General features: G+C 39.1%; 1 protein-coding gene across 2 annotated transcripts in view; it reads right to left on the bottom strand.

The window, feature by feature from the left end:
- The window catches only part of DNAJC5B (DnaJ heat shock protein family (Hsp40) member C5 beta), a 117,870-nt gene that overhangs the window by 80,983 nt on the left and 23,129 nt on the right, over window positions 1–13,758 (bottom strand). Inside the window, exon 1 of one of the 2 annotated variants that reach the window (XM_045861338.1) lies at window positions 3,242–3,370. The exons of the other annotated variant lie outside the window; for it this stretch is intronic. The gene's annotated coding sequence lies outside the window, so the exon portion shown is untranslated. Of the gene's footprint in view, window positions 1–3,241; window positions 3,371–13,758 lie in introns of those variants that run through there. 2 annotated transcript variants of the gene reach the window in all.

Genomic DNA, 13,758 nt, shown 5'->3' with positions numbered 1-13,758 from the left:
AAAAATATAAAATGGACTTCCGGCAAGATGGAGGAATAGGTGGACGCACCGTACCTCCTCGCACAACCAAGATTAGAACAACAATAATTTACAGATAGAGTAACACTCAGAACTGATAGAGGATTTATCTGAATGGAAGTTGGACAGCCAAGAAGTTGAAGTAGACCCGTACATCCAGACTGGTAGGAGACGACGAGCCGGGCAGGTGCAGGGCTGGCGCGGGTCGGCGGCGCACAGAGGTCGGGAAAAATTTGGCGCGAATTTGGCGCGACAGCCATCCGGGGCGCAAGAACGCAGTGGTGATCCCTGAGTATGCAAGCTGCGGCTGGTGGACCCAGTGAGGCAGCGATTGTGGACCAGGACAGAGCTCGCAGCCCAGGATCCCAGAGAAGGGTCTGAGCCCAGGAGAACGGAACTACCACCATCATTCCCTCCTGTCCCTGCTCCCGCCCCCACCCCCCACATATAACATCACAATCTAGCGACTGGGGTGCCCAGCCCCGGTGAACATCTAAGGCTCCGCCCCCCACCGTAACAAGAGTGACCAGACCGGAAAAAAAAAAGGAGAGACAGGGAAAGACATAAGACATGTTTCCAACAGAACAGATCAGTCCCCCAGGACTCATCCTTTTGAGCAACCAAGAAATAGCCAATCTATCAGATGCACAGTTCAAAACACTGGTGATCAGAAAGCTCACAGAATTGGTTGATTTTGGGTGCAATTTAGATGAAAGGATGCAGGTTACCACAAAAGAGATGCAGGAAGATACGCGGAGGAGAGCCAATAGTGAAAGGAAGGATTCTGAGTCTCAAAACAATACAGTGGACCAGAAGGAAGATAGAATCAACCAAGCAGGAAAGCATGATGAAATAAGAATTCAAAAAATCGAGGAAAAGCTTAAGAGCATCCAGGACACCTTTAAACGTTCCAACATCCGAATTATAGGGGTACTAGAATGGGAAGGGGAAAAGCAACAGATTGAGCACGTATTTGAACAAATAATAAAGGAGAACTTCCCCATTCTGGCAAAGGAAATAGACTTCCAGGAAATCCAGGAAGCTCAGAGAGCCCCAAAGAAGTTGGACCCAAGAAGAAACACACCAAGGCACATCATAATTACATTAGCCAAGGTAAAAACGAAGGAGAGAATCCTAGAAGCAGCAAGAGATAAGGGGACAGTAACCTACAAAGGAGTTCCCATCAGACTGTCAGCTGATTTCTCCAAAGAGACCTTACAGGCAAGAAGGGGCTGGAAAGAAATATTCCAAGTCATGAAAGACAAGGACCTACATCCCAGATTGCTCTATCCAGCAAAGCTCTCATTTAGAATGGAAGGGAAGATAAAGTGCTTTTCAGATAAGGCCAAGTTAAAGGAGTTCATCATCACCAAGCCCTTATTTTATGAAATGCTAAAGGGACTTATCTAAGAAAAGAAGATAAAGAAAAAGACATGTATAGTAAAAGGACAGCAAACTCACAATTATTAACAACCACACCTAAAACAAAACCAAAAGAAACTAAGTAAACAACTAGAACAGGAACAGAGCCACAGAAATGGAGGGCACATGGAGGGCTAGCAGCAGGCGGGTGGGAGGAGGAGAGAGGGGGAAAAGGTATAGAGAATAAGTAGCATAGAATGTAGGTTGAAAATAGATAGGAGGAAGGCAAGAATAGTACTGGAAATGTAGAAGCTAAAGAACTCATAAGTATGATACATGGACATGAACTAAAGGGGGGAAACGTGGATGGGAGAGGGGGTACAGGGTGGAGGGGAGAGAAGGGGGGAAATGGGACAACTGTAATAGCATAATCAATAAATATATATTAAAGAAAAGAAAAAATATAAAATGAACAAAATCTAAAAACTAAACCAATGAGGCTTTAATTTGCAAGGACTTAAGAGTTTATATCATAATCTAATTGTGAAAATCATAGAGGCTTTTCTAGATGGAAGTTGAATATGTGCTAGAGTTAATGTGCAAGTACATTTTGTTTTTATCTGGACCTTTGGGTTTATTTATGCCCTGTGGGTTATTGCTACTTTTGCCGTGTGAGAGTGTATTGGCTTACTCCTGAGATACATTTATTCCTGATGTGCTAGAGGCCAAAGGGTGCTAAAATTGTGTCCTATAGATAGAGATTGGGTCTCCCCTCCCTTGCCTATTGCTACTGGGGTCTTCTGTGGTTAATTAATCTACCCGTCAGAACATTGGACTGCTGCTTCCACTGAGGGAGCATGGCAATAAATTCGGATCTTGCAAGTGAATCTTAGTGCACTTACTGAGCAGTCCAGTACTCAGCTCTGGGGTCACAGCATACTGAGGCCAGAGGGAAGCCAGTGGAGATGAGTCAGGGCCCGGCACCCGCCCCATGCTCCACCCTCCTGGTAAACAGAACAGCTATTTGCTGTCACTGGGAGCCTCTCAGAGCCCCAAGACTCGAGGCAGAAACAAATACTTTAGAAGCCAAAATCCCAAGGCAAGGTAGAGAAAACAGAACTGTCCACATCCCCAGCGATGATTTCACTAGTTTGAGTTCCTTAGAGGAGGAGAAATTAGAGATCTTTCCAGCTGAACTGGTTTACTTATTTCTCAACCATAAGGCCCTTCTTCTTCACTGTTTATAGGGGGTGGCCTTTTGCCTTTTAAGCCTTGAAATTTCAAAACCAGACTTTAGAATAAATCTCAGTTGCTAACCCATAATAAACTTTGTTTCCCTCTTTTATAACTTTTGTTTATAAGTTTTTTGGTACTATCTTCTATTAAAATACTTCTTTTAGTTAACTTTTTTCATTAAGTTTATTCTTCTCTGTCATTCTGGGGAGAAGTTATTAAAAGCATGTCATATAGATAAAGGAATAAACATCACTAGGCAATAAACATGGACTACTTTAGAAAGTAATTTTACACCAATCTCTTGAGGTGCCTGTGCCTTTTACATTTTCCCAGTGGTTAGGGAGAGGATAGTGAAGGGATAACAGTCCTGGAAACGTTCTATGGTCTGGCTTCATGACAGTTAAGTCTAGCTGTTGGGAGGACCAGCTCTGCTTCCTGTGGACTGCCTTTGACCTTTGGTCTGTTTATTTGGAACGTTTATATTATCCTAAAGTATCTGGTACATAGCTTCTGTGCTTATGCTGTTATTCCTAAGCTTGGAGACACACTCATTTTGTGGTCCTCTCCTCTTGTTCCTTTATAGACACCAGCTATTTCCATTCTGAGCTTAGCAAATGGCACATACCTGAACTGGAGGCATGGCTGGCTGATTCCTTCTAACTCTGTCAGGTAGAGTCCCACCTCTAATATATCAATAGCTGCAACTCCTGTTACCTTCTTCTCAGTAGCCAGATTGAGCCTGGGCTGGATATTGTGATGTCACAGAGTATAATCCTTGCTCCTCCCAAAGAGCCAGCTGAGGCCCTTTGGCTCCCTCACCCCTCCCTGTTTGTGGTGAGAGATTGGAAAGTCCACCTCCTAATTTCTAAACTGACACACAGAATTCTAGAATCTTACTGTAGAGACCTAGTGACTAGCTTCTAGTCTAACTCCCTTATTTTACAGATCCCTTATTTTACAGGTGGTTAAGTAGCAGAGCTAAATCTAAAACCCTGGTGCCCTCAGTGTTAGGGTACTGCTTGAGCATATGCTTTGGATTTTGTTAACATAACTATTTTCTGCTTGGCAGCTGATGAGATGATTTTTACTTGAATCTACCTAGATCAAGAGACCATTCAGAATGCCTTATGGGAAGAGAATAGTCACACTGACAGTCATTAGTTTTTCCAACAATCCGTCAGTGCCAGGAATCACAAATTCTGGTCCTAGCCCTAACTCAGAAATTTTGAGCCACCAGACCAATTATAGATTAACAAGTAATGTGACTTCTGCATAACCAATGTTTTCAGTGAGATTTAACAGTGAGGAACAAAGTTCAAAAGCCCAGGGTTACTGCAGTGCCATATCAGGTTCTAGTGTTTATTGAGGGGGGAATGGGAAGGAACCATCAGTAAAGAAATATTCTCACTGGAATTTAGTTCCTTCTTCTTTCATACCCTTCACTTTTTCTAGACACTGTCCCCAGATGGTCTTAAAAATTATCTGCATCATATGAGATGACATGTGTCTGTCAAGCCAGGGAACTGTGATTTTAGAATCTCTCAAATGAAGTACGAGTTCTGCCTGTCAGTTCTGCCTGGGAAAAGTCCAACCATTGTTAATATAACAAGAATGGTTTGCGTGACTTCGATGTAGCCTGGCAGCCAAACACAGTGGACTGGAATGCTCATGTGTGAATAATGACAACTTCACTGAACTAGTCAGTGGGGGCAGTAGACACTGTTGAGTGAGCATATGTACTGTGTGGCTTTCGCATTCAAAATGACTGTTTAGGTACAGCAATGAATCTGCATCAAATTTTGTGTTAAGCGTGAACATTTCTCCGCGGAAACTATTTGGGTGATTTAGAAAGCCATGGGCAAATTGGCGGTTGGCAGTTTCATCACAACTGCTCATGCATCACGTCTTGTGCAGATTTTTTTGGTGAAACATCAAATTACCCAGGTGACTCAGTCACCCTGCAACCCAGATTTGGCACTCTGTGACTTCTGGCTTTTCCCAAAACTAAAATCACCTTTGAAAGGGAAGAGATTTTGACCCTCAATGAGATTCAGGAAAACATGATAGGGCAGCTGATGGCAATTGGAAGAACTGTGTGAGGTCCCAAGGTGAGTACTTTGAAGGGGATTAAGGCATCATTGTCCTATGTACAGTACAATTATTCTTCAATAATTATCTCTATTTGTCTTAGTATGTGGCTGGATACTTTCTGGACAGAACTTGTGTATATTGCACTTTTATAATACCAAAAACTAATATTTTATATTATGCTTTAGCATTTACAAGCCACATTTACATATATCATTTCATTTAATCATCACAATTCAGTGAGGTAAACTATTTTTTAGTAAAATTTTACATGTGAGAAAATTATAGCTTAGAGAGGTTGTGACTTGCACATTATCACAAAGTAATTAAGCAGAAAGGGTAATATTAACTACAAACCAGCTCTTCTAGCCAAGCATTTTCCCCACCACAGGGCTTCCCCAGAAAGGGAGGGATTGCCATTTGGTCCCAGAACACACTTGAAAGCAATTGCATTAAGTAACCCTTTGAGTAACAAAGAAGAAATTATTCCCATGGGTCATAAATACTGCTTTACTGACCTCCTAAATGTCTTCATAAAAACTTAAAGAAATAGTTAATGAACACTAATTGCAAACTTTAAAATAATAAAGTCATTGCTCTTCCACCTGACAATTGTACATCTGTGAATTCTTCTCAGGGAATCACTGTAAAATAGGAAAAATATTTAGCTATGAGGGGTTCTTCGAAGCATTGTTTATAATAGAAAACAAGTTAAAAGCTCAACATTAGAAGAGTGGTGAGATGCATTATACTTAACTTATGAAAGTAATGAAAATAATGTTGTAGATGAGGATTTCCCAAATTGTAATCATTTATGTGCCATCTCTGGAATATTGCTTAATAAAAATGTAGCCATGCCTGGAGAATCAGAAAGATATGTGTAGCTAATGTTTGTTCCCATGAGATCCACTTCATGTACTCATAAAATGATAATATTTTATTAAAACAAAGGTAGTGCTGTATACTAGAGCACAATTCATTTTTAAGTAGTGCTAATGACATTAGTAAAAGAAAATGTCAGCTAAGTTGCAATAAAACGTTTCCAGCCCAATGAAAGTAGTTTAAGTTGAATGCTTTAAAATATTTGGCTTTGAAAGTTTAAAATAATAGGTGATCACAGATTCAAGAAACACAATGCTCAAGTCATTAGCAAAGACATTTTATGCTGTATCATAATTAAAATCTCAGGGACTTCTTGATTTAGATTCTGTAAGGTGAACCCTATAGGACTGCCTTTGCAATGTGGCTCCTCTCTGAAGAACAGAAAGTTAAACATAGGACCAATTACACAAACATTTTAGGAAATAAAAAACATGTATTTGGGTTTGTAATAAATTTGCATAATTCCATTTGAACATGACTTCCTGATCTTTTGGAAATGCTTTAAACCGAACATAAGATGCACTGTGAAGATCTACATTCCCAAAAACCAGAGCTTATATTGGTCTAACTTTCCCACCAAGATACCTTGTGAAAAAAAATTTCCTAGTTCTTACACCTATGACAGACATGGACACAATCATGTCTCAGGAATAAGGGAACATATTTACTGAGCTTTGTGATTAGGTACTTAACATGCATTATATTTGTCCTCACCACTCTCTTGTGAATTAGGTTCTTATTAATGCCATTTTACCTATAAGGATTTAGTGCAGAAAAGTAAAATTAGCCTTGAGCTCTATAGCAGTGAGTGATGGAGACAAGACTGAACCTGAGACACCTCTGACTCCAGAGGTTGTGCTCTCTCTCCCCCAGACTGAATCATCTAGCATGAGCGATACAACTTACACTTTCCCCTACATCAGAGAAGGTAATATGTCTGGGCTTGAACACTGAGCTAGGTTTCTTTTTTTAAGTATATTTTATCGATTATGCTATTATAGTTGTCCCATTTTCCCCTCTTTATTCCCCTCCACCCTGCACCCCCCCACCAGCTCCCCCCCACTCACCCTGCCTCATTTCATATCCATGAGTCATATACATAAATTCTTTGGCTTCTCCATTACCTATACTGTTCTTATCCTCCTCCTGTCTATTTTGTACATACTAATTACTCTTCTTATTCCCTGTATCTTTTCCCCCATTCTCCTCCCTCCCCCTCCTCACTGATAGCCCTCCACATGATCTCGATTTCTGTGATTCTGTTCCTGTTCTAGTTCTTTGCTTAGTTTGTTTTTGTCTTTGTTTTTAATTTCAGTTGTTGATAGCTGTAAGTCTGTTGTCATTTTACTGTTCATAGTTTTGATCTTCTTTAAGTCCCTTTAACATTTCATATAATTAGGGCTTGGTGATAATGAACTCCTTTACCTTGACTTTATCTGAGAAGCACTTTATCTGCCCTTCCATTCTAAATGATAGCTTTGCTGGATAGAGTAATCTTGGATGTAGTTCCTTGCCTTTCATGACTTCAAATACTTCTTTCCAGACCCTTCTTGCCTGCAAGGTTTCTTTGAGAAATCAGCTGCTAATCTTATGGGAACTCCTTTGTAAGTAACTGTCTCCTTTTCTCTTGCTGCTTTTAAGATTCTTTCCTTACCTTTAATTTTGGGTAATGTAATTATGATGTGCCTTGGTGTATGCTTCCTTGGGTCCAACTTCTTTGGGACTCTCTGAGCTTCCTGGACTTCCTGGAAGTCTATTTCCTTTGCCAGATTGGGGAAGTTCTCTTTCATTATTTTTTCAAATAAGTTTTCAATTTCTTGTTCTTCCTCTTCACCTTCTGGCCCCCCTCTGATTCAGATGTTGGAATGTTTATAGTTGTCCCAGAGGTTCCTAAGCCTCTCTTCATTTTTTCAAATTGTTCTTTCTTCATTCTGTTCCAGTTGAATATTTCTTTCTTCCTTCTGCTCCAAATCATTGATTTAATTCCCAGTTTCTTTCCCTTCACTGTCAGTTCCCTGTATATTTGCTTTATTCCACTTTGCATAGCCTTCACTTCTTCCTCTATTTTGTGACCATAGTCAACCATTTTTGTGAACATCCTGATTACCAATGCTTTGAACTGTGCGTCTGATAGGGTGGCTATTTTTGGAGCCTTGATCTATTCTTTCATTTGGGCCATATTTGTCTTTGCACACCTGTTACATAGTAAGTGGTAGAACTTAGGTATTCACAAGAGCAGGGCAACTCACATGGCTGCATTGTGACACTGTATGTGGGGGAAGGGTCTGATAGGGAATAATACTGCTTGCTTGGCTCTCTGCCAGCTTTTAGTCACTTCCACTACTACCCACAAACAAATTGGGCCCTTCTGGTGCTGATTCCTGGGTGGGTGGGATTGTGTACATTCCAGGATCCTGTAGGTCTCTCCAATGAGCTCTCCTGTGAGGCTGGTAGTCTCTCCCACCATGACAACCACTACATGTTTTTACAGCCAGAGGTTTTGATGCTTTTCCCCACCTGTACTGGAACCCTGGGTTGCACAGTCTGTCTTGCTCCCCAGTTATTCCTTTTGATTTATCCACATGCAAATATGGGACCACCTGATCCTCCAGCTGCCACCTTGTGGTGAGTTCTCTCCATTCTGGCTGCCCCTACCAGTCTGGACGACTGTTTCTTCTTTAACTCCTTGGTTGTTGAACTTCCATACAGTTCAAGTTTCTGGTAGATCTGGGTGGTTTTTGTTTTTAAGTTTGTTTTTGTCCTTCTTTTGGTTGTGCAAGGAGGCAAAGTGTATCTACCTATGCCTCCATCTTGGCTGGAAGTCCTGAGCTAGAGTTTCTGAGAGGAGTACAAATAAACAACAGCCAGTGAAAGTCTGAACATAGGCCTTTGGTATCAACTCTTTCCGTAAACAAGAACATGAGAGCAAGATTTGCTTCAGATAATCCAAAGTAAGTGATTACATACATGTACTTTATTTTCTTCAAAGAAACTGTCCCCAGTTCAATTAAAATTTTAAGACTGAACTCTTCCTAGATTAGTTGAAATTTTATAAATTATATATTATATGCATTAAGGGAACTAAATGTTTAGCAAAAACATGGAGCCTGTCCCTTTAATAAAGAAAGGATGTTTACATCCTAGCTTACCTCTTTTGTAAAGCTGAAATTTTCACTTCATAATTCATTCATTTCCATAAATGTTGATTGTAAACCACAAATGTTGATTGTAAACCACAAATGTTGATAGTGCAAGGTACTATGCCAGGTGCTATAAGGGATGTGTTCAGCAAAGACATTGTCCTCAGAGAGCTTAGAGCCTAATGGTGTATAAATTAATTACAAAATAAAACTCAACCAGAAGGTAGTGTATATGTATCATAAAAGAATTATTATCAGAGTGCTATGAGAAATTAAAGGAGAAAGAACCAATATCTCAGTGTGGCGATCAGAGGAAGATTCATGAAGTGGAAGGCACATGGAATGAGTGAAAGGATAGGTGCTTTTTTTGACAGAGATGAGGATGAGGGTGAGAGGTGAGAAGCAATTTCTGGGCACAGCTGAGTTAGAGCTTATCTATTATCAATAATCTTAATCAAGTCAAAATGTTAGTGCTATAAAATACAATCAAGATATACATTTATTGTAATTCACATCAAAGGCTTTGAGAGAGCATATGATTAAACCACACATATTACAAGACAGTTAAAAATAAAGATTATGTGGGAACTCCTAACTTGTTGCTAAAATTTTTTTATAAATCTAAAACTGATCTAAAAAAATTAGACTCTATTGTTTTAAAAAATAAAGGTAGACTATATTGACTTCAATTAAACCTCTTTTAAAACTAAGGAAAAGTCATCCTCAACACCTTACTGCCTGCTATTGTCACAGGTGGCTTCCATTATCCTTTGGATGGTCCAGTCCAATAAGATCCAGCCCAGCTCCATCCTCTTCAACCTCAGAGTTCTTCAGCTCAGCTTTTCAGGCTCCAGACCCACCAGATCTTATAATATCATCCAGCTCTAAATTTTTTAATTCCAATTGTTCTGACCATCTCTTCCTGTCCTTCCAACCCCACCATTTCCTATTAAACCCCTAGTAAATTGCTCTTTGAACCTTAAAAGGATGCCATCATCCTATCAGCCACCCTCTCAGGCACACCTCAAGTGGCTTGTTCCACTGTCCTGTTGAACTATCCTAGCAAAAGCTGAACCCTTAATAAATCTGCCTCTTCTCCACTTTCTTTACCCCAAATAGTTATTGTAGCTGAGGAAACTCACAACACTGTACAGAGTTCTTCCACTATAGATGGTCTCCAACTTCAATTATGCCCTCAATACAAGGCAATTCTCCCTTTGTCCACTGTACAGTCTATAAACCTTCTCCAATCTCCTGAAACCCTGTCTTTAACCTATTTCCCTCTGACTCTTGGCAGGAAGCCTTATCTCCTCTACGACAAACTCAGAAGTCATTAAACATTACTTTTCCCAACTTCAGCCCCACAGCCCTCTGAACATATCCACGTCCATACCCTCTCTTAACTCCTTCCTTCAGCTAATACCTCCCTTTGTACCCCAAACCCCACTCGATACTGCTACTTTAAGAAACTTGCTCTTATAACTATCCCCTTTAGCTAATTTTTTACCGCAGTCACTCTCTTCTCAGCATTAACAGTCTCAAGTCCTTTCTATTTATAAAATTACAAAACCTCCTTTAACCCTAGACCTCTCTCCCAACACAACTACTTTCAGTTCTCCTTTCTCCTTTTCAAAGCCAAGCATTTCCAATGGAAAGAATAATATATATGATATTTTCTTTCAAGCCACAATGCCCATCTCCAAAGCAAGACAAGGAAGATACAAATGTACTCAGACTTGATAGTGTTTTATACTCCCTTTATGACACCACTCCCAAATGCTCCCAGGATTTCCTTCAAGCTACAGCTAGTAGACAGACTACACTGTTTACAGTATTATCATGTGATTTTTCTTGTTATAATACAGCATTGCCAGGACATCTGGGAATACAGTATGTGCAGTTTAGAGTCAGATGGACCTATACTCCTGGTTACCCACCGGCTGTGTTTCTGGCTTACCTGGGCTTGGGAATCATAAAGATGTAAGCTGTCAGCAGTTTCCCCTTCTTCATGAGATCTTGGTGTAATTGGTATGTTTCCTTGAAACCACTGAACTCACAACTTTTTATGTCTCCTAAGCTACCTCTGATTACCTTTCCTTTCACTTTGCTGCCTATGGATGAACACCCCAGGAGTAGGGAGAGAGAAATCACACAAAATTCAAATGCAAATCAGCTTTTCCTGTAGAATTGTTAAGACTACCATTTCTGGAGTTAAATTCTGAGTTCAAATCCTCCCCAGCTTCCTCATCTATAAAGTGAAAATAATGATACCTGCTTTGCAGGAGTACTGCAAAGAAGAAATGAGATGATAAATGTAGAGTTTAGTGTGGTTGAAGCACACTGGAAACTATCAATGATGTCAGTGTGATTTTTGACTATCAGATCTCTGGATTTAAGAAAGGAAGAGATCACATATGCTTGGGAGACTCAAGAAAGCCTTCATTCAGTAGGTGGCCTTTGTGCAAAGCCTTGCAGGATACATGATATTTCTTTAGGGCAAAATGGATGAGCTGCATCTGTCTACAATCCTGGCATAGAAACCCTGAGTCTACCAGTGTAACCACCTTAAGGGTCATGGGCAGAGATGAAACTTTGTACATGTTAAAAGTTACAGTACTTATTTATGATTGTATCTGGTCAATTGATTCATTCAATAAATTTCTATTTATATCTTCAATTTGAAACAGGCAATATTTGTTGAGGTGTTATAATATTCATAACAGTCAAAAAAAGCAAGCAAAGTGTATTTTAAATGTGTTATTGTGAAATAAATTCCAGAAAAACATACTTATTATTACTGATAGGCAGTGTATTATGCACTTCTTGGCTTGTCATCCTGTCTATGGAATACATATTGCAAAGGAAGAAAAGTGGGTAATTATATTTCACACGACCATCAAGTTGAGTGTTCCTTCCTTGTAGTTTTGTAAAGTAGAACTGTGGCAAGATTGTTCCTATTTAATGCCAGGAAAAATGAAAAAATAAATGTCTTTTAAAAAATTTCTTTCAGATAAACAAGTAAAACCTGTTAAAATGGTTTGCAGTTATTGAACATAGGTCTATGCCCACTAAAACAAACTCTGTGATAATCTGAATTTTTTTGTTATGTTGGTAATTTTCTTTTATCAAATCTTGCTTAGCATGAAATTAAATATATAAAGTCTATATAAGGACAAAATAAATATCACTATTATTTTTAATTAAGCCATTGTTGGTGAACTCAAATAATTTTGCAATAAGAGTTTTAATCCTACCTGTATTTGTCTTAACAAGGTACAAGCTCAAAAAGTGAACAAGTGATTTTTTTAATCTTATTCTATAAATAAAGCAGTTAACTTTTTATTTCAAATGCCTGTTGTAATAATTACCTTCAAGATTTTTATCAGAAAAACACAGTTGAGATTGTGTCATTCCGATTTGTGTATTCTGCATAAAAAATGATCTAAGAGGTTCTAATATTAATTAGAATTCCATGTCTAAATCTCATTTCCAAGGAGTTTATTACAGGACTTTATCTGGGTTTTAATAGTATCACCAATTTTTGAAGTTTGATATAACATTCTGAACTCTAGTCATCAAAGAACATTTCTAGTATCTCTTGTAGATATGATGTTTGAAATACTCTAACCTGATTTTGGAGATAGAGCTGATCATTATTTGGAGAGGCCCTGGAACTTTCTCCTTCACCCACTTCCCCACCTCAAATCCCATCAAGAGCCATTCCTCAGTTCCTTGGGAAACTTTGCCAGATGTATTAATCAGCTTTGGCTGTGTACCAAAAACTCTCAGTGGTTTGTAGTAACAAAACATTTACATCTTGCCTGTGGGGTTGACTGGGCAGCTGCTGCGCCCTGCTCTTAGCTGTGGGTCAGGTTCAGACATGTTCTATGAGTTTTTCATTCTGGGACCCAAGTTGAAAGAACAGTAGCTCCTGGGCCAAACTATTCTTAAAGTAGAAGGTGGGAATGCAAAACCCTGAGAGGTCAAGTCAAATGGTACAAGCACGTTCAACCCTTTCGCTCACATTCTTTGGTCAAAACAACTCATATGGCCAGAGCCAACAACAATGCAGAGGTGAGGAAGGGAAGACAGAGTATTTGTTAAATAGTAACCCCACTCAACATACCCTAGTAGACCTAGAAACAAAAATAAATAGTCCATTGCAGAAGGGACCCAAACTGGGGGTAGATTCCCTTGATTAGGCTCCACTTCTGTTCCCTAGGAATACCTCTCCTTACCATTCTTCTCATGGCTCTTGACTGTACCTTCTGGGTGATAATTTTCCATGATTTTTCTGGGCCACATCTGAAGGAGAATATGTTCTCCCTGGCAGCTGAGTGGCTTCCTCATACTGCTACCTGCATGCAGAATATTGGGGACCCTAAGGTTTCTTTCTTTGTTTAAATAAAGTTTTGATTGAGAATAATTTTAGATTTACCCAGAAGTTGCTAAGATAGTACAAGTGTTCTTATATACCCAATACCTAGTTTCTTTTATTATTAACATCTTACATTATTGTAGTACATTTGTCACAATTCATGAACCAATATTAATAAATTATTATATCCTAAGATCTTTTTGTATGGCACAAAGAGTCACAGTCTCATTTAGAAAAAAAAAATCACAACTTTTTCATTCCAGGCCAAGATGCTTTGGAATTTAAATTTCTCTTAAAATTATTTTTATATATTTTTGTGATTCAATTAACTCCTGAGACAAGAGCCATATCCACAATAATTTCCAAGCCATACCTCTCTTTTTCCAAACTTAATTACAAATAGAGCTTATCAGGCATTGTGGAACCTACTTCTCTCTCTCTACCTCAGACATTTTGTCCAGATAAAAATTTTACTGGGTGCCACCTTAATCCATTCAAAGGCTACACAAAGAGTCTGATGGGTATTTTACTTGATCTTTGTCCTGAGACTGGGTCTTATTTAGCATCTTAACCAGCCTTTGTGGCCTTAAACATATCTTGATTTTTTTTTCTTTTTCTATTTGAAGATGAGAAACAGTTCTGTTTTTCAAATTT

The sequence above is a fragment of the Phyllostomus hastatus genome, unplaced genomic scaffold (assembly GCF_019186645.2).
Source record: "Phyllostomus hastatus isolate PE091 unplaced genomic scaffold, TTU_PhHast_1.1 phas_scaffold_21, whole genome shotgun sequence".
NCBI classification, from domain to species: Eukaryota; Metazoa; Chordata; class Mammalia; order Chiroptera; family Phyllostomidae; genus Phyllostomus; species Phyllostomus hastatus.
Note: the sequence above shows the minus strand (reverse complement) of the source record. Positions and strands in the feature narration are given on the sequence as shown.